Source organism: Myodes glareolus, chromosome 8 (genome assembly GCF_982192425.1).
Source record: "Myodes glareolus chromosome 8, mMyoGla1.1, whole genome shotgun sequence".
In the NCBI taxonomy this organism is placed as follows: domain Eukaryota; kingdom Metazoa; phylum Chordata; class Mammalia; order Rodentia; family Cricetidae; genus Myodes; species Myodes glareolus.
This window is the reverse complement of record NC_142033.1, coordinates 63,780,811-63,804,906: the sequence shown is the minus strand read 5'-3', so window position 1 is coordinate 63,804,906 and position 24,096 is coordinate 63,780,811.

The following is a 24,096-nucleotide window of genomic DNA, read 5'->3' as shown; positions in this document are numbered from 1 at the left end:
GGACCAGGTGATCTCACCTAGAAAAGTCCATCACAAGGGGATATTATCCTTTTAACAACAGCAATTGTACAGTTTTTCAATGTGAAAGACATGGTTTCTCAGGCAAGAGTAGCTGCATAGTTTCAAAGAAATCACTGCTTTTATCCATATTACCATTTCTATTGCATGGTGTGGGATTGAGAGCCCAGAAAAGCTCAGTTTCTCTAGATGTTTCCAAAATTAATGAATCTATCAGGAATCTAGCTAATTCTGAAATATGGTGATGAGTGAGGAATGAAGTTCATGGCGTATCTCCCTATGGAATTGAATATTTTGGGGCAAATGCTACTTTCCTCTAAGAGGTTTTGAATACAGATACAGATGGATGTTGGTTGATGTGTGTGTGTGTGTGTGTGTGTGTGTATGTGTACTCCCATGCACATGCTTGGCATATGTGTAAGTGGGTGAGTGAAGGTGATTAGGCTTAATTATATGCCTCATTCATACAGATTGAGACAAACAGAAATTAACTCCTATTATTTCACTAATCTTTGCTATCATCTGAATTTTTACCATGACATCTTTGAATGTGCATCCCTTATCTACAGTAACCATAATTGCAAGGCTGTTCCACTAATAGTCTTGTTTAGAACTGTATTCATAACATGTTCTTTTGCCAATTAGCATGTTTCAGGAAACCACAATTCTAATGTCATTAAATTTCCTTCCATAAATGAGGGTTTAGTCCCTTAGAAGTTGAATGATATGAGTAGAAAATTACTTTCTGCACATGGAAATGTGGCCCCTTTTCTACCAAGCAGTTTAAGTAGAAAACTTGGATCTCATAGCAGATGATCTGGTCATTTGACACCTGTCTTCCAAGTAAAACAATGTGCTCTGTGCCTCAGCCCTGCCTTCCCCACCATACCAAACACTTAGTAAACTAAGTCTCAAGATTAGCTGTCTCTAACTTAGTTAGAATCTTCCAGGTCAAGATTATCTCATTGTTCTTTTTTGACAGTCTTAACCACTTTGGGTCTCTGTATTCTGGTTTGTGAAACTGGGATTTTAACGGCACCCACCTCCTTGGATTTTGTTAGGACTAAAATAGTCAATGCACAGTTAGATTCTTTGGTTGTGTGGTTTTACCTAAAAGAATCATGAGCTAGACTAAAGTTATGGAACCTGTCCCATGTGACTTTTTTCTCTGGTAGTTCTTGAGATTTTAAGCTTAACATCCTCTGAGTTGATTTTTTTCTATAGTCTAATAATTTACACTAATTTCATTTTTCTGTACATAGATAACCTTTTATCTCACCAGCACTTAAGGGAGAAACTGTCATTTCTGTGTAGTGTGTTCTTGGCAACTTTGTCAAAAACTGATTGACCTTTAAAATCTGGATCTATTTCTAGTGTCTATGTTCTGTTTCAAACTGAGGAAGCCATCAGTCAAGTGAATGAAGAAATATCCCATGAAGTGCGAGAACACATTTGAAAATAACATATTCTATAATGTGTTAGATTCCAAAAATGTAAGAAACTCAAGTAGTTCAATTGTAATAAAACATATAATGTGATTTTAAAAATCAATAAGAGACATGTAGGCATTTCTCTAACAAGGATATACACATTGTCAATAGATATGTATGTGAATAATTCTGAAAATCACTAATTAGCAGGGGAACACACATTGAAACCATGATGAGATCTTCCCTTATATCCAGAATAATTATTTAAAAAGAGACAACAAAGACTAGTATCTTAATTACTTTTACATTTCTATAACAAAGGTATTGTGGGAATTTATTCAGTCTTTTAGATAGCAGCCCATGAAGATGTGGTCTGAAGTACTACTATAAACACAGACAGGAAATGTGTTTGGCCATTTTTTTCTTTCACTTGGTTGGTGGTCAAAGTTTGGCTTGCAGTTTCCAGTGCCCACAAAACATAGGAACACAGCATTTCTCTTATTGTGAGTCTTCCTCAACAAACGTTTGCTATCCTTTATTGTGGGCTTTCATGGACTTCCTACTCTTACATGGAATTACACTACATTCTGTCATCCATTGTGGGTGATATTATACTACAAAAACAGCATGTCTAAGGCAACTTGTAAAAGAAAACATTTAATTTGTGAGCTCATGATTTCAGATGATTAGATTCTATGACCATCATTACTGAGAACACAGCATCAAGCAGGTAGTCAGTGCTCTCAGAAACTTTTCCATCAGCAATAGATATTTAGATCAACAATAGGAGGCAGAATGAGAGAAAGCTGACTGGGAACAACATGAGCTTTTGAAACCTCAAAGCACATTGTTGAAGGACCTGGATAAACCCAGATCCCCCTAGCAGGAAAATAGAGCCAAAAATCTAGAAGGAAGAGAAGAATCAGAAATCTAGGATTAGCCAGTTTCAGGGTTTCAGGAACTAGCTGAAGATAAAGGTAGATTGCAATCTTGAAAAACAGGGAGATTCCCCCTCGTAATTTTCACCCCCTAGTAATTATCATTGGTATTTTTAGGAAAGGAATTAGCTGATTATGACCTTGAGAATGATCTTGAGAGGCAGGGAGTAATCATCACTGGAATTTTCGGAATTTTCTGTGACACCCTCCCTGCCCCCCTTTTGGATTACTGGGATGTGTGGTTTCTTCCCATAAAAACTACTTCTCCCCATCACTCAGGGGTCGAACTCTTCCCCTGCATGGGTTATGAGTCTCGGCCCCAGTGCACTGGTTCCTGTCTCGTTGTCTTGTCATTAAACCTCGTGTGATTGCAGCAAGGACAGTCTCTCATGAGTTACTGTGGCGGTCACGTTATCCTGAGGCTTGAGTGAGAGTCTTCCAATATCGGGGGATTTTTCACTGCCAGTGATATACTTCTTCCAATAAGGATGTACCTCCTAATACTTCCAAAAACAGTTTCAATATTTTGAAAGGTTATAAAACTTCTCAGAGGTTTTCCTGGGAAAAGTCCATGACTGGCTTGGCTTTTAAGGGTTTATAAGTTCACTGTATTTCCTGTTCTTATTCTCATTCTTCCTTGTGTTATGGATAGAATATGATCAGATAGTTTCTTCATGCTTCTATCATCCCATGTTGCCCCTCTCATGATGGACTCAAACCCTCTGCAATCATAATCAAATATTCTTCATATCTATTAAGTTGGTTTGAGTCATGTATTTTTTATCACTTCAGTAAAATAGTAATTCATACTAGCCTCAAGATAGGAGTCCAAAGCATGTTTGAACAAGAAGGGGAATATAGCAAATCAAAAGAGAATATAAGATGAGAGGTATCCAGAGACAAAGATGAGGATTAGGTTGGTGGATTTTGTGAACCAAAGTAAGGAACTTGCATTCGATTACAATTGCTAAGTAGTATTTTAGAAGTTTTTGTCAGGGAAGTAGATGCTAAGAAGAATCAATTAGAAGGGGGCAGGAGGCAAGAGAGGAAACTTAGAGCCCCATGTAATCCTCATTTCCTTTTAGGATCCTTGGACTTGGAATGCTCCTAAACATAACTAATTACTCAGTGTTAGTGAAATAATGGATCTTGGAGGAGAACCAGAACCACCACTTGACTAAACCAGCACAATCCGCACTCACAATATAAACATTTATCTTATACCCACATCAAGAAAACTTTTCTTGGCGACAAAAAGAGACTACTACATAAAACCACAACCAATCAAACTGCAGAGTTGTGGATACCAGTCCCAATGGACACATCTACAAAGCACCCTCTTGCCTAAGGTTCAGGGAACATTGTAGAAGAGGGTGCATAAAGACTGTAATAGCCAGAGGATCATGGAATTTGCAATAAAGTTGTGTATCTTATTAATGTCAGAAGGTACCCCATAAAATCTCTCCAACTTTGTTGCCCAAACATGAGACAAATGAAAACAAGACCAATAGACATATCCATGAGAACTCAACCCCACAAAAATAACTCCAGGCAACTAAAATTGTCTTCAGTGAAAAGCAAACCAATTAATTGGTTATCCAATAACAATTGGTCTCACTTGAAAACATAAGTAACATTATACAGTCTAAACAGGTTTTATTTAGGAATGGATCTCTATATATGTACATGTATGTAACAGCATTTAATGAAAAATAAGTCAATGAGTTTAAAAGAGAGGAGGAAGAGACATATAGAAAATTTTGGGGGGAGAAAACGGAAGGAAAAATTATGTAAGAATAATCTCAAAAATAAAAGAAAAATAAGAGCATAGAAAATAATGTTTAATATGAGATGGATTAGTTTCAACAGTACAGTTATGGGACACTCTATAAACTGCAATGGGGGTAGGGTATAATTTTCTTTGATTGCAAAACTCATATGAAAGGTGATAAAAGAAGAAAGAAAAAAATTTATTTCACGTATCCATCTCAGAAAATCATGCTTTTCTTATTATCTTTTAGAATTTTTATAGTCACTGACCATGAATGTAAAGGGTTGGATTAAAGCTATTTTCATAACAGATTTAAACTATGTTGAATTTTGTGTTCTTCACATAATAGCTACTGTCTTAGTTGCTGTTCTTTTGCTGTGAAGGACCAATGACCAAGGAAAATCCTAGAGACAAATGCACTTAATTGAGGAATTATTTATATTTCAGAGATTTATTCCATTATCTTCATGGTGGGAGCATTGCTTTAGGTTGATGTGGGATTCCCCTCTGTATGCTATGAATATGCTTTATTACCATTGGTTAATAAAGAAGCTGCTTTAGCCTATGGCAGGACAGAATATAGCTAAGCAGGAAAATAAGCTGAATACAGGGAGATAGAAGGCAGAGTCAGGCATGCAGTCACCCAAGAAGAAAGATGTGAGATAACAAACCACAAGTTTTATGAAAAAAAATGTAAAATACTAGAAACGAGTTAATTTATGATGTAATAGCCCGCTAGGAATATGTCTGAACTGTTGGCCAGAGTTGCAGTTAATATAGTTCTGTGTGATTATTTGGGTCTGAGTGGCCAAGAAGAGAGAGTGCAGTCTCCATTTACATTAGGTAAGTGTAATGCTTGAAAAGTAGCTGAGAGCTACATCTTGTGTCAAAAGCAGAGAGAAATTGAATCTACCATGGGTTTTTGAAAGCTCAAAAGTGATACATTTCATCCAAAATGCCACACCTACTCCAACAAGACCACATCTCCTACTCCTTCTAAACCTTTCACATAGTTCCAGTCCCTGGTGACAAAGCATACAAATGTACTGTTTTCATCCAAATCACCATAGTAACCAGAAGTGTTTCCTACTTTTCTTACAGTCAGAAGCAAATATATATATATATATATATATATATATATATATATATATATATATATATATATATATATATATTAGCTTTCTTTTTATTCATTTTTCTTCATTTTTTCTATTACTATGATAGGGAAAAATCTTAGGAATAATTATATTTTACGTTTCTCTAAATTTCTCTGAATTTTTCAAGTGAACAATCCAGTCTCTCAAATTTTTATGTTCTGTTACTATTTAGGGAGTACTGACATTCTTTCAATTATGTATACGTTGTTGCTTAGTTAAACTTCTTTGTTTATAACTATTTCTTTGTAATTTGATATCTTGCCTTTGAGCACCATCTTCTAAATAATAATTATGGTTTCAGAAGAAAAGGCCTCTTTTCACTATGAATTACCTCCAAACTTACTATACATGGTGTTGTACCTGAGATTAATTTGCCTTCATATCTCAGAGAGTCCTGGGGTTCCTTTGGAAATCTGGCAATTTCTAATTAAAATAAATAATCATGGTTTCAACTCTGGGTAAAAGGTATAGGAACATGTTTTTGAATTCTTTATTTGACTCTCAAGTGACAGATTTTTTTTTAAATATTGGGCACACTTACTCCATTCTCAAAAAGTATGAACAAAGAAATTCCACAGATATACTGTTGTCACATTAAGAAGTTTTATTAATACAGTAGGTCAAAGTGACATATCACTTTCTATTTATGTTTTCGCTTTCGTCACAATTCAGCAGAGAACAAAATAAGATAAATCAATGGTAGACAGGCAATTGGTAGGTTAATAGTAGAAAATAGATATGGGGATGATAGATTCTATATATATTTATATATTTTAGAATAGATAGAAACATAGATAAATAAAAAGAAAATAGATGAATAGAAAAACAAACAGAAAGACAGACAGAAGAAAGAAAGAAAAAAGAAAGAAAGAAAGAAGAAAGAAAGAAAGAAAGAAAGAAAGAAAGAAAGAAAGAAAGAAAGAAAGAGAAAGAAAAGTTAATTATAGAGACTGGGTATTGAAGTTGTGAAGACCCACAAGTGTCATCATCTACTGTTAATTAGCTGGAAAATAAGACATTGGGAGAGTAACTCAATCCAAGGCTGAAGATTCTAGAACTAGGATCTTCAATATCTTGGAGTAAGTGAAGACAGAAGATGGATGTCTAGATTTAAGAAGAGTGGCAAAAGTTATTTCACCCTCCTTTCACTTCTTGTTTAATCTGAGGTCCCTGGGAAGAAGACACTGCCTGCTCGATCTGCCAATAGAAAATGTATTTTGCTTTGATTGCTGATTTAAATTATAATCTAGTCTGGAGACACTCTTAATAGACATAGTCAGATATACAATTTTAAGACTGATTGAGCATTTAATGATTTACCAAGTAAACCCAAACCATTAAGCATGGTGTTAACTTTGAATAATATATTATGTATTATAATAATATAATAAAATTATATATATCACAAAAATGAAAGACTTCAATTTAAATTTATTGAGCATTTTTTATGATCAACCATCTAGATTTATTAAATGCTCAGTAAGTTGAACTATTTAGAGAGTTGATCATGGATATAGAATAAACTCTCCTTTAATCATCACTCAGGCCTCTGATGATGATCTTAGTTTGAAATCTATGTTATGGTTGGGAAACAGAGACTGAAAGAAAGTGTGCAAATTCTCCAAAGTCTGATGGTAAGAAAGAGCCATGTTTTGGCTGACAATCTGCCAGACCTCCATGCATGCTGCCTGTCCCCTTGCAGAAACTGAATATTACTGCCTGGTTATTTATTACAAAGCTGATGTTTTTCTCACTAATTTGAATTTATTCTTGCTTTGCTGTATGTATGTATTTATTATCTTGGCATGTTTAATACATATATTTTCCCCAAGAACTTTAAAAAGGTCTATTTAGCAGAAAATATTAAAGCTAAGAGAGTCGTAAGCTGTGCAATATGCAGGTCTAATTTTATTAGTGTGTTTGGTGTGTGATTGCAAGGAGTGGGAGATATTTTTTACAATGTTTACTGACAAAAACTTCCTTGGGTTTTCAAAAAGTGAATGAAATGAGAAGATACCTTGTAACAACTGCACAAGTTGAGTTGAGTGACTCCCTATTGATTGTTTGAGGCCCTGAAGCACCTCAAACATTTCCCATGTCCTTTCTCTCTTACTTTCAAGATGGGCATAATAAATACTGTTTTTCACAGATGAGAGAAATGCAGCAGAGATATCCAATAACTTTACTAACACCAAAGACATTGAGTAGCAGACAGGGATTGAACAGATGTCAGGAGGAGCGCAAACACATGCTCTAGCTGCATATGCTGTGTGCAGGGAGGCACTTGTTTGCTCTAAATTGCTCTAAATTAGAGGCTGGAGAGAGCACCAATGGGGAGACACCAAAAGCAGAGTATGGATCAGTGCAGGCTGGTGTTTTACATCTTCCATCATTTTCTACCATGGCTGTACTTGGTGAGAAAAAGGTGACAATGATAGACTCAGTGCCTTTCACGCCTGTTTCCCTTTCAAAGTTTCTCTTCCTTCACCCTCTTTCCTTCTACTCCCTCCCCATTTTCTTTTTCTTTTCTGTCTTCTTTCTTTCTCCATCTTCCTTATTTTCTTATATCTATCTGTTCAGTAAGACTATAATAGGCACATTATATTAGGCCTTAGGCCTTCAAATTATAAAGACAGATGAACATTTGGAAGCTCCGTGTTATCTAACAGTCAATATCTGTAAAGTTACAGGGCTTTCCAAATGAATGAGTAATTCCCAGATTTTTGATGAGTGAATATGAAGTTGAGAGATGGGCTACCAGAGTCCAGGAAGGGAATGAACGTCCCAGAAAACCTGGAGTGCACAGCAAGTTTGATCTGGCTTCAGAAAAAGGCATAGATGTTAACTCATTGAAGGACTGAGAAGAGAAAGGATAGTCATACCAAGAGAATCTTGAAAGAAAACACCTGAAGTGAAAGTAAGTTGCAAATGCACGAGGACTTGAGAGTGGCATGAACAATGGTATACAAAAGATAGAAGGTGGGGCCTTGAAGATTGTGGGGGGGCAGTTAAGACTAAGTTGGGACTACTGGCATAACCAAATTGAGGAGAAATTTGCTGTTCTGGAGGATTTTTATTATTATTATTATTATTATTATTATTATTATTATTATTATTGTTATTGCTGCTGTTGGTGGTGGTGGTGGTGGTGGTGGTATTGTTATTGGTGGGAGATCTGCAGGAATTTAATATTTAGGGCTGAGCAGAGGTCCAGAGGAAAGCATACAAAGTCTTTGAGTGTGAAGGCAGAATTACTCCTTCCTCTTGTAACTTTGACCATTTAACAGCATTATGCAATAACCTTTGTCCCCCGAAGATGACCACCCATATGTCTTCCATCTTTAACAGTGTTGAAACTTTGAAAATCAAGTGTTTGGTCAGTTTGTCCATATCTATATCATGTGGGTAAAATCCACCGAGGAGAGAAAGCAGCTTGTGCAGAAATGAAACCACATATCTAAAGCCTGTCTCTGTGCATACAATTACATCCGCATCAGGATGCAGTGACCATTTTTCTCTGTTTGGTCTTAATTCCAGTGTCCCATGCTGCTGCACTCCCATGATCTTGAAAAGCTTGGGAGTCAAAGTTCAGAAGCTAGTTCCTGAAGATAGTACACCTTGCCTAAAGGATAAGGTGGTAGTTGGGCTCCTCTGTGAAGCTACTGATGCCCATTTGTGTTGGTGGTCAAGACAGCCAGAGTTGGAACAAGTAGATTGCCAAGCTCACAGACACTCATGAAGGAATTTCCAAGGAGGTGATCCTTCTATGGTGCTTGTGAGGTCTGAAAACTTTAGTAAGATGTTACCTGCATGGTATTGGTGTGGTCATGCACATATTGCTCTGGATGGTATTAGCGTCCTTCCTAGACATCTATTTTATACAAGAAGATCTTTTGATTAACTTTCTGCATCACATCTGAGACTTTCTGCCATAAATGTAATTCCCCTTGGGACGTTGCCTTCTGTACTATGGAAGGTCATGTGGACTGTTTCCATATCAACTGGACTCAGTAACTTATTTCTAAGAGAATAGTAATCTCCAGGTTCCAACACAAAACTAGACTGGTGTTGAGGGAGTTGATTGATTTCTCAGGCTCTCAGGAATTTTGCTGGGAGAGTGAAAGTCCCCCAGGTAACCCTTGCTAAACCTGCAGTCTTCCTGAGTTTTTTGTCTGCAAAATCAGTGATGAGCTTGTTTGACAGAGTACTGACTTCATCCATGTCGGTTACGACCCTGATGTCTGTGGATAAGTTGTGAGGATCAGCCTCGATGTTTATCTGAAGTTCATTCTGTGACAGACATAGAATTAAAATAGTAATTGCTATTTAGGGGGTATTTCCTACATACATATTTGATATACACAAAAATCCTACATAATCTGTACCACTATCATGGTCATTTTTCTGGTTGAGTGAGTGCATTATAGAGATTAAGCAACTCACAAAATATCCATTGACACTGCACGTGGGTTTGCCTGGATTTCTGTTCTGCTTTCATCTCTGTGTTATACTCAGCTAGCATCACCTTTTGATATTTCAGTTCTCATTATTGGCTGCTCTTTCTGCCTGAAACGTGTCACTTTGGTAAGATTCCACATTTATTTTAGATTTCCCACAAATGTCACACTCTTTGACAAGCACTTTTTTGAGAGTCTCAGATCCAAATCAAAATTATTCTTACTTCTATGCCCCGTCACTGCTTGTATTCTACCATGTTTGCTGTATTTACCCACAAGGCTGAGAGCTCTTCCTAGGTCTTTCTTCCATCTGTCTACTGCACTATCCAGATCCTTAACAAATATTTTATGAACAAGGGTCTATCTACTGTGCCATCCAGGTCCTCAGTAAATATTTTATGAACAATGGAATACAATATGTTTGTGCTGATTCAATCAGAAAAAACTACATAGTGTATTTCTGACAGCTCTAGGGTCTAAAAAACACAGCCTTTCATGCTTTCTTTATTGTATTTTTGCAAATCTGTGTCATTTAATGAATGTTCTACTTGATGTAAAAGAGAAAAAGAATGATCTAAGAGTCCCTGCCAGATTTGAAGAAGAACTTTTATCAACTTCTCTTGCTTCATCATCCTCTTCTTTCCTCTCCCAACTCCAGTGGTTTTCCCCTTCAAAGAGTATGTTGCTAAATGAGATCTCAGTGGAGTTGGCCCATTGAGTGTTCTATGCCATGAGGAGATCCTTAGAGAGTGTTCTGCTGTGCTGCTTCTAAAAGGACTGTGCAAGGCAAACTGGCTTGGTGATGTGGGATGAGCCCTGTCTCAGGATATTCCTGTCCTTGAACAGGTAATTCCCATCAAATGTGGACCTAATGATTTCCTTCTAACAAATGATACACTGCAATACCTGTGCTCTCTCTCTCTCTCTCGATGGGTTTCTCTTGACTTTTTGCTCTGAGAAAACCAGATACTAGGTTATGAAGCATATAACAAGGAAATGAGGACAGCCTTTGGACTGTGTGTACATGAGGACCATACATGATTCCCACAGTGAACTAATTCTGATCGGTAGCCTTATGAGTGAACATGGAAGCTCTGTGATACATAGGTACATGAAATACTCTGTAAAACATGTATTTGAAAGCCTCATGTTTTGCTAAAATAAGGACAGCGTTTGTTTTCTTCATCCTTTCTCTGCTTCTAGAAGGTTATTTCATATTTGGGAATATTTGGAGGCCTCCCCATCCTCCAAAGGGATATCTCTTAAGGCTAATGCCAATGAAATCAGTATGGCCAAGTTTTTGCTTAATTAATTTGTTTGATTAATATTACTTTTATTTTCAGTCTGAGTGACCCAATTTTTTGAGAATATTTGAATAAGAGGAAGCAAAGGCCAGATCCTATCTTCTGACCTAATTTACTCCCAATGTCGTAAGTAGAGTCGATATCCTGGACAAGAATCTTTGAAAAGTTTATTAAGTAAAGAGAAATCTTATTCAACAAAAATCAGCGTTAGATACCCAAGGAAATAAAACTCAGATTAGTAGCGGGGAGGCAATAGGAAGCCAGATGCTGTAGTGCTCTCCTTAGGCTAGCTTTTCCTGGCTGTAGATAAGGCTGCTCCTGGTATTGAATATGAAAAGAAGCCCCTATTTTCTATCACTAAATTTGATCCTTGAAGTATTGCCTTTCAAATTCAGATAACCACGTCAAGTTTGAGAGTTCATTAAATTAAGTGAAACAGAAATGTCTGTCTAAGTTCCTGGTGACATTTTTTTTTCAAAAAATATAGAAAGACATGTATGAAGTGCTCAGAAACTGTGTTTTTTTTCTCTTGGTGATAGTGTTCAATGTAGTTAAGAAAAAGAGCAAATTTAAGACTTTCTTCTGCAATGTTGCAGGTGGACCACCTTATTAAAAGAATTACATAAGAGGAAGGCAAGTAGCCATCCCTCAATGTTCATGTGTGTCTGGTCCCAAGACTTTCAGCAACCACCCAAATCACTGGAAGCTAAAGTCTTCTACAAAAAGAGAATTTGCATATAACCAAGAATATTTTCTCAAGTACTTTAATTAATCTCTGGATTGTGTATAACACCTATTACAATGTAAATGCAACCTATGTAATTATTATTTTGCATTGTTTAGGGAATAAGGATAAAGTAGCATGTCCATAGTATAGATGAAAGTGTTAATATAATTATTTGAATTTTCTCCTGATTGAATATGTGTGTATAGACCCTTAGATATAGAAGGTTGACTGTATTTCATTTTTAAATTGTTTATGATTAAAACCCAACTTTTCCCAGCCTCCCCAAAATGGTCAAGTATCTAGATCCCACTGAAATAAGAAGTAATATTTTTACAATAAATTTGTAATTTTTCACACTGCCATTTTTACCTTTGAAAGTGATGCTTTTATTTTTTTTTAATAGCTCATTATAAAAACCTTGGAAATATACTTTTTTCTTTTTCTTCATTATCTATAGTGATATTTCGTGTGCATTTTAATAAATAAAGCTCACAACCCAAAGAAAAACACAAATAGATCCTCCTGGAAATTGGAAGCAAACAAGATTGCAGGGCAAAAGTCATGAGTATGGGGGTGAGGGCAGGGGTGGGGGTGAAGTTGGGGGAAAGGGGAGATGGGGAGAACGAAGGGAGAAAGAAAAAACTGGCAACAGCTTGGGGGAGTGAAAGGGTGGAGATGGAGGAAGGGCGGATATAGGAGCAGGGAAGAAGATACCTACATTTAGGGATCCATTTTAGTGTTGGCAAGAGACTTGGCTCTAGAGGGGATCCCAGGTGTCCACAGGGATGTCCCCAGCTAGGTCCTTGGACAACAGAGGAGAGGGTGCCTGAACTGTCCTTGCCCCACTATCACGCTGATGATTATCTCGAATATCACCATAGAATCTTCGTCTGGCTATGGACAGAGATAGAGACAGAGACCCTCATCAGAGCAACGGACTAAGCTCCCAAGGTCCAGTTGAAAGGCAGAAGGAGGGAGAAGATGAGCAAGGAAGTCAGGACTGCGAGGGGTTGTTCCACCAACTGAGGCAGTATGCCTGTTCTAATGGAAGCCCATCAAATCCAGCTGGACTGGGTCTGAATGAGCATGTGATCAAACCGGACTCTCTGATTGCAGCTGACAATGGGGGCTGTCTGAGAAGCCATTGATAAAGGCACTATGACTTGTTTTTACGGCATGTTCTGACTTTTGGGGACCCTAGTCTATATGGATGCACAGCTCCCTAGATGAAGCGGGGAGGGCCTTGGACTTCTCACAGGGCAGGGTTCCCTGCCCTCTCTCAAGTAGGGTGGGAGAGGGAGGAGGAGTGTGGGGGAGCAGGAGGGGATTGGAAGGAGGGGAGGAAGTGTAAATAATTGAATGGAAAAATAAAAATAAAAAAAGTAAAAAAAAGAGAGAGAGAAAAAAAATAAAGCTCACCTGAAGTTCAGAGAGTAAAACAACTGCATTGATCAGACTTACAGACCAGGCAGTGATGACACACACCTTTAACGCCAGTAGTAATATAGTTTGCCATAGAAACTGGGTGGTAGTGGTGCATGTCTTTAATCCTAGCACAGGAGAAGTGTATAAGTCGGGAGGAGACAGCTCTCACACAAAGTCTCATTCTAAGATTCCTGGAGGCAGGATCACCTCAGACTGAGGTAGAGGTAAGAGCCAGTGGTTGACAGTTTTGCTTTTCTAACCTTCAGGTTTAATACCAATTTCTGACTCTAGGTTTTTATTAATAGTGCTACAACTATCCACAACAAATGGACTTCCAAGCCAACATTGATCAGAATGTGATTAGCCCTAATGAGACACATTTAGCCTGTCTAGGTGGCCACCAGTTGTAGAAGGGTCTATTCTAGAGGGTACTTAGTGAAATAGGGTTTAAGGAACAACCAGAGTGAAAAGAAACAAATATTTTTCATGGCATGTATTTTTATCAACCTACCACATTTTTAATAAAACTACATAGTGCTGACAATAATATTTTGCGGAACATTGGATTCCAGGGTGAAACAATAGCTGAAAATATCTTCAGTCTCTTTAGCTTCAAGGTTGTATTGGTATTCAAATTTAAGAAGAAACTGAGATCATGAGAATAAGCCACTTTATCTCTGGAGAGGAACACAGTCATCTTAATTTTGTTGCATTGACTCACTGGTGAATCATATATGTTTGTTCCTCACACCAACCTCCCAGAGTTCATGCAAAGACATCATTGAGTTTTCACATATAGAAATCTGTTGTTTTATATCTTTCAATTTCGTCACTAACATACATTTTGAATTTGCTGAGACCCATGTGTTCCTTATTTATGAAATAAAATAAAATAAGAAAATAAAAATTCACATCAGGCAATGAAATTCAATTTGTCTTCAGAGCGATTCTGTAAAAGTAGTAATCTGTGTGGCATTCTGCTCTTCTACAGTGTTCTGTGGTGTCCAGGCAGCTTCAGCTGTCATTATCCTCATATGAAATAAGAACAATTGCAAAACTGGTACTTCTGCTAAGGCAGCTCACAATTATAATAGAATGTAATAGCAAGCCCAAAATAGTACCTGGAGAAAAGTTGCCCCAATCTAGAACAAACCAAAATGTTAGTTTAGATTTTGCTTGCTAGGAAGATGATGGTATTATTTCATGGTTATTTATTTTTCTCTACCTTTGCTATGGAATCTGGTCAATCCATTGGCCATTTTTAGAAAGAATGGGCATAGGGAGACAGACTGTAGAGCCCTTTATTTTTGTCCCGTACTCCTTCTTTTATTACCATCTCCTTGAGATGACTGACATAGGACTTCCTTTCTTTGCTAGGTAGAAATTTGGAGTCAAAGAAACAGGATGCTTTAAGTTGAGCAAGATACTTACCTTCTCTGTGCTCTGTGAAATGGTCCCTCACCTGGGAATCAGAATGCGTAAAGCAGAGCTGAGACCAATGAGGACAAAAAGAAATGCAGGGGAGTAGTCAGGGAGCTATCTGATTTCCTTGCTGCAATGACCTTGTCATTTAGTTTGTGGTGTACAGCATACCTTTCCCCTGTTAGTAATGAAGGGGAGCCTACTTCTTGCATGCCTACGTTCCTGAAGCTGGACACTAGGAGAACCTGAAAGAAGATCGCATCAGCATCAGATTCATGATGAGTCTTTTAGAATGTCATCCATCTATGCTGGTAGATTAGCCTTGTTTTTAGGGAAGACACTGGATTATTCAATTCTATTAAAAAGACAGCCGATGGATCATATTCTTACTTCTGACCCCTGTTTGAGTGGCTAAAGGCATTAGTTCATCAGACATTTTGTAACTTGCAAGGTAGGTACACTGGATTTACTGAAAACATTACACTTTTTTTTATTGTGTATTGTGTATTTTATCTGATAATATCTGTGCTGCCATTGACATGTTTCCTTAGCATATGGCTGAATTGGAACATCTATTAACTTATTCTCTTCTGTTCATTTATAGTCAGGAGACAGCAGCTGTCTGTAGTAAGGAGTTGTGGGCAGGCCTGCTTTTCGTCCCACACGGCTCCCGCACGGCTAGTTTAGCCCCGGAAATAATAACACACAAATTGTATTCATTTAAACACTGCCTGGCCCATTATCTCTAGAGAGTTAGTTACTGACTAACTCACACATCTTGATTAACCCATTTCTAATAATCTGTGTAGCACCACGAGGTGGTGGCTTACCGGAAAAGATTCAGCATGTCTGACCTGGTGGCTGGCTCCATGATGTCTGCCTCATTACCCTCTTCCCAGCATTCTATTCTGTTTACTCCGCCTACCTAATTTTCTGTCCTATCAAAGGGCCAAGGCAGTTTCTTTATTAACCAATGAAAGTAACACATAAACCCTCCTCCATCAGCTGTCTTCTGAGGACAACATGCAGGGTGTGTGCTAGTGATGTAGAGTATTTGGATGTGAACGCTGGTTGGGACCAGTAGTTTGAGAGAGGTATCTGCGCCTACTTTTCTTGTTGGGGAGAAGGAGTCATTGGAAAATTCTGGATTGCAGATGAAATGTTCTTGAGTGACTTCAGCTGCATGGAGGAAACAATCCCACTGAAAAGTGTCTAGAATTAGCTAGACTTCTTTGCTCCAGTGTCCTTGTTAACCATTTGGCCATCTGATAATTTCCTCCTCCTTTATATTCTTCATGTCTTTCCCTTCCTTCTCTTACTCTCCTTATCTTTCTGCTTTCTCCTCCTTCTACTAAAAACGTATTTTTGATTCAATAGAATAAACAACAAAGTACATGTTTGGTGAAAAATTAGGCATTGACTTTTAATTTCTCCACAAAGCTGATATTGGTGGAACTTCTAAGAAGGTGAACCATCTACCATAAGTGTCCTGTGACAGATTTCAGACTCTACCACAGCTTAATGAGTTTATATCCCAAACTGAAGAATGTGTGAAACATGACTTTTGTAAAATCTATTTATTTATTTATTAAAAATTTCCACTTCCTCCCCACCTCCCATATCCCTCCCACTCTCCCTACTCCCCCTCCCTCTCAAGTCCTAAGAGCAGTCAGGGTTCCCAGCCCCGTGGGAAGTCCAAGGTCCTCCCTGCTCCATCCAGGTCTAGGAGGGTGAGCATCCAAACAAACCAGGCTCCCACAAAGACAGTCCATGCAGTAGAATCAAAACCCAGTGCCATTGTCCTTGACTTCTCAGTCAGCCCTCATTGACAGCCCCATTCAGAGAGTCTGGTTTGATCACATGCTCCATCAGTCCCAGTCCAGCAGGCCTTGGTGAGCTCCCATTAGATCAGTCCCACCATCTCAGTGGGTAGGCGCACCCCTTGCATCCTGACTGCCTTGCTCATGTTCTCCATCCTTCTGTTCCTCACTTGGACCTTGGGAGCTCAGTCCAGTGCTCCAATGTGGGTCTCAGTCTCTATCTCCATCCATTGCCAGATGAAGGTTCTATGGTGATATGCAAGATACTCATCAGTGCTGAAGATGCTTTCTTTCTTCCATTGTATACTTTTAGCTCCTTTGTCGAAAATCAGGTGTTCATAGGTTTGTGGGTTAATATCTGGGTCTTCGATTCGATTATATTGGTCAACTTCTCTGTTTTTATGCCAGTACCAAGCTGTTTTCATTACTGTAGCTCTGTAATAGAATTTGATGTCAGGGATAGTAGTGCCTCCAGAAGTTCTTTTATTGTATAAGATTGTTTTGGCTATCCTGGGTTTTTTTGTTTTTCCATATAAAGTTGATTATTGTTCTCTCAAGGTCTGTGAAGAATTTTGTTGGGATTTTAATGGGGATTGCGTTGAATTTATAGATTGCCTTTGGTAGAATTGCCATTTTTACTATGTTGATCTTACCCATCCAAGAGCATGGGAGGTCTTTCCATTTTCTGGTGTCCTCTTCAATTTCTTTCTTCAATGCCTTAAAGTTCTTGTCAAACAGATCTTTCACTTTCTTGGTTAGAGTTACCCCAAGATACTTTATGCTATTTGTGTCTATCATAAAAGGTGAAGTTTCTTTGAATTTCCTCTCTGTTTCTCTATCCTTTGTGTGTAGGAGGGCTACTGATTTTTTTGAGTTGATCTTGTAACCTGCCACTTCACTGAAATTATTTATCAGCTGTAGGAGTTCTTTGGTAGAGGTTTGGGAGTCACTTATGTACACTATCATATCATCTACAAATAACGAAAGTTTGACTTCTTCCTTTCCGATTCGAATCCCCTTGATCTCCTTTTGTTGTCTTATTGCTATTGCTGGAACTTCAAGAACTATGTTGCAGAGATATGGAGAGAGTGGACAGCCTTGTCTTGTTCTGATTTCAGTGGAATGGCTTTGAGTTTCTCTCCATTTCATTTGATATTAGCTGTTGGCTTTCTATATATTGTTTTTATTATATTTAGTATGATCCTTGTATCCCTAGCCTCTCCAAAACCTTTATCATAAAGGGGTGTTGAGTTTTGTCAAATGCTTTTTCCGCATCTAATGAAAGGATCATATGTTTTTTTCTTTCAGTTTATTTATATGATGGATTCCATTGATAGATTTTCATATGTTGAACCAGTCCTGCATCTCAGGGATGAAGCCTACTTGACTCTATGGATAATTTTTTGGATGTATAGAACTCCGTTGTATAAATGTACCACATTTTCCTTATCCGTTCTTCTTTATAGTGGCATTTAGGTTCTTTTGATGAAGAATGAATGATTCCAAGGTTAATTCTTCATATGATTTCTTTTTATAGCAATTAATATAACAATAACAACAGCTCTTTAAGAAACTACATCAGAGCAGTTTCCAGCCTCCTACAGAAGTATTCATCCTAGAAGGTATATTTTGTTTTATAATGAATTATATAGGTAAAGTAAATTTCTAGAAGTGTAATTATTTTGTAAACAGAATTTTTCTTCAGTTTTTGACTGAAGGTAGGCTACGGAACCATTACCTCCCAAAGGTTAGCCAATATGTGGAAGAGCAAGACAGGTGTTTATTCTGATCCTGGTATTTCGATTTGATATGGATTCCAGTAAAGAAGTTTTAAATTGTTCATAAATCATAATTCACTTCAATAAACTGTCTCATGGTTTTATTTTTTTTCAAAGTTTATTAAATTATGAAAGTTTTCATTTCCGCCCCTCCTCCCAACACCCTCACACTCCCCCCTCCCCCTCCTCCTCCCTCTCCATCCCTAAGAGCAGTCAGGGCTTCCAGCCCTGTGGGAAGTTCAAGTTCCTCCCCTCTCCCTCCAGGTCCAGGAAGGTGAGTATCCAAACAGACTGGATCCCAAAAATCCAGTTTTTTCATGTTCTTCCTCCTTCTGCTCCTCATTTGGATCTTGGGGGGCTCAGTTGGGTGCTCCAATGTGGGTTTCCATCTGTATCGCAATCCATCGTCGGGTGAAGGATCTATGGTGATAAGCAAAATCTTCATCAGTATGGTTATAGGCCAAGGCCGGTTCAGGCACCCTCTCCTCTGTCCAGAGAACAATCTGGGGATCTCTCCTTGGACCTGGGATCCCATTTATAATCAAGTCTCTTGTAAACCCTAAAATGACTCCCTTAGTTGAGATATATTCTTCCCTGATCCCATATCCATCCTTCCTCCCTCCCTCCATCTCAGTCCCCCGAGTTTTCCCCATTACTCCCGTACTCCCTTCTCTCTAACCCTCTCCCCTTCCAACAACCCTCCCACCCACCCCCCATGCACCCGAGGTTACCTGGGACTCATGTCTATTTCCAATCTCCAGGAGGATAAGTACATGATTTTCTTCAGGTTCACCTTCTTATTTAGCTTCTCTAGGATCTCGAATAATAGGCTCAAAAAAATTCTAGCCTTTAATTATGGCTAGAATCCACTTATGAGTGAATACATACCATATTCCTCTTTTTGGGTCTGTCTTACCTCACTCAGTAAAGTGTTTTCTATGTCCATCCATTTGCATGCAAAATTCAAGATGTAATTGTTTTTTACCGCTGAGTAAAACTCTAATGTATATATGTTCCACACCTTCTTTAACCATTTTTCTATTGAGGGGCACCTAGGTTGTTTCCAGGTTCTGGCTATTACAAATAGTGCTGCTATGAACATAGTTGAACAAATGCTTTTATGGTATGATAGAGCATCTCTTGGGTATATTCCCAAGAGTGGAATTGCTGTGTCTTGAGGGAGATTGACTCCCAGTTTCCTGAGAAACCGCCACACTGATTTCCACAGTGGCTGCACAAGTTTGCATTCCCACCAAAAATGGATGAGAGTTCCCCTCTCTCCACATCCTCTCCAGCATAGGCTATCATTGGTGTTTTTGACTTTAGCTCATCTGACCGGTGTAAAATGGTATCTCATAGTTGTTTTGATTTGCATTTCCCTGATCGCTAAGGATGTTGAGCATGACCTTAAGTGTCTTTTGGCCATTCGGAGTTCTTCTGTTGAGAATTCTCTGTTCAGATCAGCACCCCATTTTTTAATTAAGTTGATTAGAGTTTTATTGTCTAGTTTCTTGAGTTCTTTGTATATTTTGGAGATCAGGCCTTTATCTGATGAGGGGTTGGTGAAGATCTTCTCCCAGTCACAAGGTAGCCTTTTTGTCTTACTGACGGTGTCCTTTGCTTTACAGAAGCTTCTCAGTTTCAGAAGGTCCATTTATTCATTGATTCTCTTATTGTCTGTGCTACTGGGGTTCTACTTAGGAAGTGGCCTCCTGTGCCTATATCTTGTAGACTATTTCCGACTTTCTCTTCTATCTGGTTCAAAGTGGTCCAATTAATGTTGAGGTCTTTAACCCATTTGGACTTGATTTTTGTGCATGGTGATAGATATGGATCTACTTTCATTCTTCTACAGGTTGACATCCAGTTATGCCAGCACCATTTGTTAAAGATGCTTTCCTTCTTCCATTGCATACCTTTAGCCCCCTTGTCAAAAATCAAGTGTTCATAGGTTTGTGAGTTAATATCGGGGTCTTCTATTCGATTCCATAGGTCGACTTCTCTGTTCTTATGCCAGTACCAAGCTGTTTTCAATACTGTAGCTGTGTAATAGAGTTTGAAATCAGGGATGGTTATACCTCCAGAAGTTCCTTTATTATATAAGATTGTTTGGCTATCCTGTGTTTTTTGTTTTTCCATATAAACTTGGTTATTGTTCTCTCAAGGTCTGTGAAGAAGTTTGATGGGATTTTGATGGGGATTGCATTGAATCTTTAGATTGCTTTTGGTAGAATTGCCATTTTTACTATGTTGATCCTCCCAATCCAAGATCAAGGAAGATCTTTCCATTTTCTGGTATCCTCCTCAATTTCTTTCTTCAAAGACTCAAAGTTCTTGTCAAATAGGTCTTTCACTTCCTTGGTCAGAGTTATCCCAAGATATCTTATGCTATTTGTGGCTATCGTGAAAGGTGATGTTTCTCTGATTTCCCTCTCTGCTTCTTTATCCTTTGTGTATAGGAGGGCAACTGATTTTTTGGAGTTGATCTTGTATCCTGCCCCATTACTAAAGGGGTTTATCAGCTCTAGGAGTTCTTTGGTAGATTTTTTGGGGTCGCTCATGTATACTATCATATCGTCTGCAAATAACGAGAGTTTAACTTCTTCTTTTCCAATTTGAATCCCCTTGATTCCCTTATGTTGTCGTATTGCTATTGCTAGAACTTCTAGCACTATATTGAAGAGGTATGGGGAGAGTGGACAGCCTTGTCTTGTTCCTGATTTCAATGGAATGGCTTTGAGTTTTTCTCCATTCAGTTTGATGTTATCTGTTGGCTTGCTGTAAATAGCTTTTATTATATTTAGGTATGATCCTTGTATCCCCAATATCTTCAACACCTTTATCATAAACGGATGTTGGATTTTGTCAAATGCTTTTTCAGCATCTAATCAGATGATCATATGGTTTTTTCTTTCAATTTATTTATATGATGGATTACATTGATAGATTTGCGTATGTTGAACCAGCCCTGCATCTCTGGAATGAAGCCTATTTGATCATAATGGATAATTTTTCTAACGTGTTCTTGGAATCAGTTTGCCAGGATTTTGTTGAGAATTTTTGCGTCGATGTTCATGAGTGAGATTGGCCTATAATTCTCTTTCTTGGTTGTGTCTTTATGTGGTTTGGGTATCAGGGTAACTGTAGCTTCATAAAAAGAGTTTGGCAATGATTCTTCTATTTCTATATTGTGAAATACCTTAAGGAGTATAGGTATCAGCTCTTCTTAGAAGTTCTGGTAGAATTCTGCATTGAAACCATCTGGCCCTGGACTTTTTTTGGTCCGGAGGTTTTTGATAACAGCTTCTAATTCTTCGCGACTAGCAGGTCTATTTAGATTGTTCACCTGGTCTTGATTTAACTTTGGGAAATGGTATTTATCTAAAAACCAATCCATTTCTTGTACATTTTCCAACTTTGTGGCATATAAACTTTCATAGTAAGATCTAATGATTCTCTGAATTTCCTCTGTGTCTGTTGTTATGTCCCCCTTTTCATTTCTGATCTTATTAATTTGAGTGTTCTCTCTCTGCCTTTTGATTAATTTGACTAGGGGTTTGTCAATCTTGTTGATTTTCTTCAAGAACCAACTTTTTGTTTCATTGATTCTTTGGATTGTTTTCTGTATTTCTATTTTGTTGATTTCAGCCCTCAGTTTGATTATTTCCAGTCTTCTACTCCTCCTGGGAGAGTCTGCTTCTCTTTTTTCCAGAGTTTTCAGGTGTGCTGTTAAGTTTCCAATATGTTCTTTCTCCGTTTTCTTTAAATGGGCACTTAGTGCTATGAACTTTCCTCTTAGCACTGCTTTCATAGTGTCCCATAGGTTTGAGTATGTTGTGTCTTTATTTTCATTAAATCCAAGGAAGACTTTAATTTCTTTCTTTATTTCTTCCTTGACCCAGGGATGATTCAGTAGTTGACTGCTCAATTTCCACGCATTTATAGGCTTTCTGGTGTTTGAATTGTTATTGAATTCTAACTTTATACCGTTGTGATTCGACAAGACACAGGTGGTTACTAAAATTTTTTTGTATCTGTGGAAGTTTGCTTTGTTACCGAGTATGTGGTCAATTTTCGAGAAGGTTCCATGAGCTGCAGAGAAGAAGGTATATTCTTTCCTATTTGGATGGAATGTTCTACAGATATCTGTTAAGTCCATTTGATACATTAACTCTAGTAATTCTCTTATTTCTCTGTTGAGTTTCTGTTTGATTGACCTGTCCTTTGGTGAGAGAGGTGTGTTGAAGTCTCCTACTATTAGTGTGTGTGGTTTGATGACTGCCTTGAGTTCTAAAAGTTTTTCTTTTACATAAGTGGGTGCTTTTATGTTAGGGGCATAGATATTCAGGATTGAGACTTCCTCCTGATGAATTGTTCCTGTTATGAGTATGAAATGTCCATCTCCATCTCTTCTGATTGATTTTAGCTTGAAGTCAATTTTGTTAGATATTAGAATGGCCACACCAGATTGTTTCTTAGGTCCGTTTGCTTGGAAAACCTTTTCCCAACACTTTACTCTGAGTAGATGTCTATCTTTGTGTTTGAGGTGTGTTTCTTGTAAACAGCAGAATGTTGGATCCTGTTTTTGTATCCAATCTCTTAGTCTGTGCCTTTTTATAGGTGAATTGAGTCCATTATTATTAAGTGATATTAATGACCAGTGGTTGTTGATTCCGTTTATTATTTGTGTGTGTGTGTGTGTGTGTGTGTGTGTGTGTGCGTAGTAGAGTCTGTGTGTTTCTCTTCTTTGAGTTGTGGTTGTGAAGGGTTGCTAGATGTCTGGGTTATTGTGGGTAGTGATGGCAATGTTGGATTCCTTGGGTTGCAATTTTCCTTCTATTACTTTCTGTAAGGCTGGATTTGTGGCTACGAATTGTTTAAATTTATTTTTATCCTGGAATATTTTGTTTTCTCCATTGATAGTGAATGATAACTTGGCTGGGTATAGTAGTCTGGGCTTGCATCCATGGTCTCTTAGTTTCTGCAGTACCTCTATCCAGGATCTTCTGGCTTTCATGGTTTCCATAGAGAAGTCCGGTGTAAGCCTGATAGGTTTACCTTTATAAGTTACTTGACCTTTTTCCTTTGCAGCTCTTAAAATTTTTTCTTTAATCTGTATGTTTTGTGTTTTGATTATTATATGGCGAGGGGATGTTTTTTCTGATCCAGTCTATTTGGTGTTCTGTATGCTTCTTGCACCTTCATAGGAATATCATTCTTTAGATTGGGAAAGTTTTCTTCTATAATTTTGTTGAATATATTTTCTGGGCCTTTGATCTGCCGTTCTTCTCCTTCTTCAATCCCTATTATTCTTAGATTTGTTTTTTTTATTGTGTCCCACAATTCCTGAATGTTTTGTGATGAGAATTTTTTAGATTTGCTGTTTTCTTTGGTCAGAGCGTTTAATTTCTCTATGGTGTCCTCAGAGTCTGAGATTCTTTCTTCTATCTCTTGTATTCTTTTGGTTATGCTTGTTTCTGAAGTCTCTGTTCGTTTACCTAGATTTTTCATTGCCAGCTGGCCCTCGGATTGTGATTTCTTCATGGACTCCATTTCAGTTTTCAAATCTTGAACTGTTTCCATTACCTGTTTGATTGTTTTTTCTTGGTTTTCCAGAATTTCATTTACGGATTTACTCATTTCTTCAAACTTTTTGGTATATTTCTCTTCCATTTCTTTACTCATTTCCTCAATCTTTTTGTTATACTTATCTTCCATTTCTTTACGGCAGGTTTTCACCTCCTGTTTAAGTTCCTCTATTATTTTCATAAAGATCCGCTTAGAGTCGATTTCTTCTATTTCTTCTGGAGTAGGGTGTTCAATTCTTCTCATTTCATGTTCCCTGGATT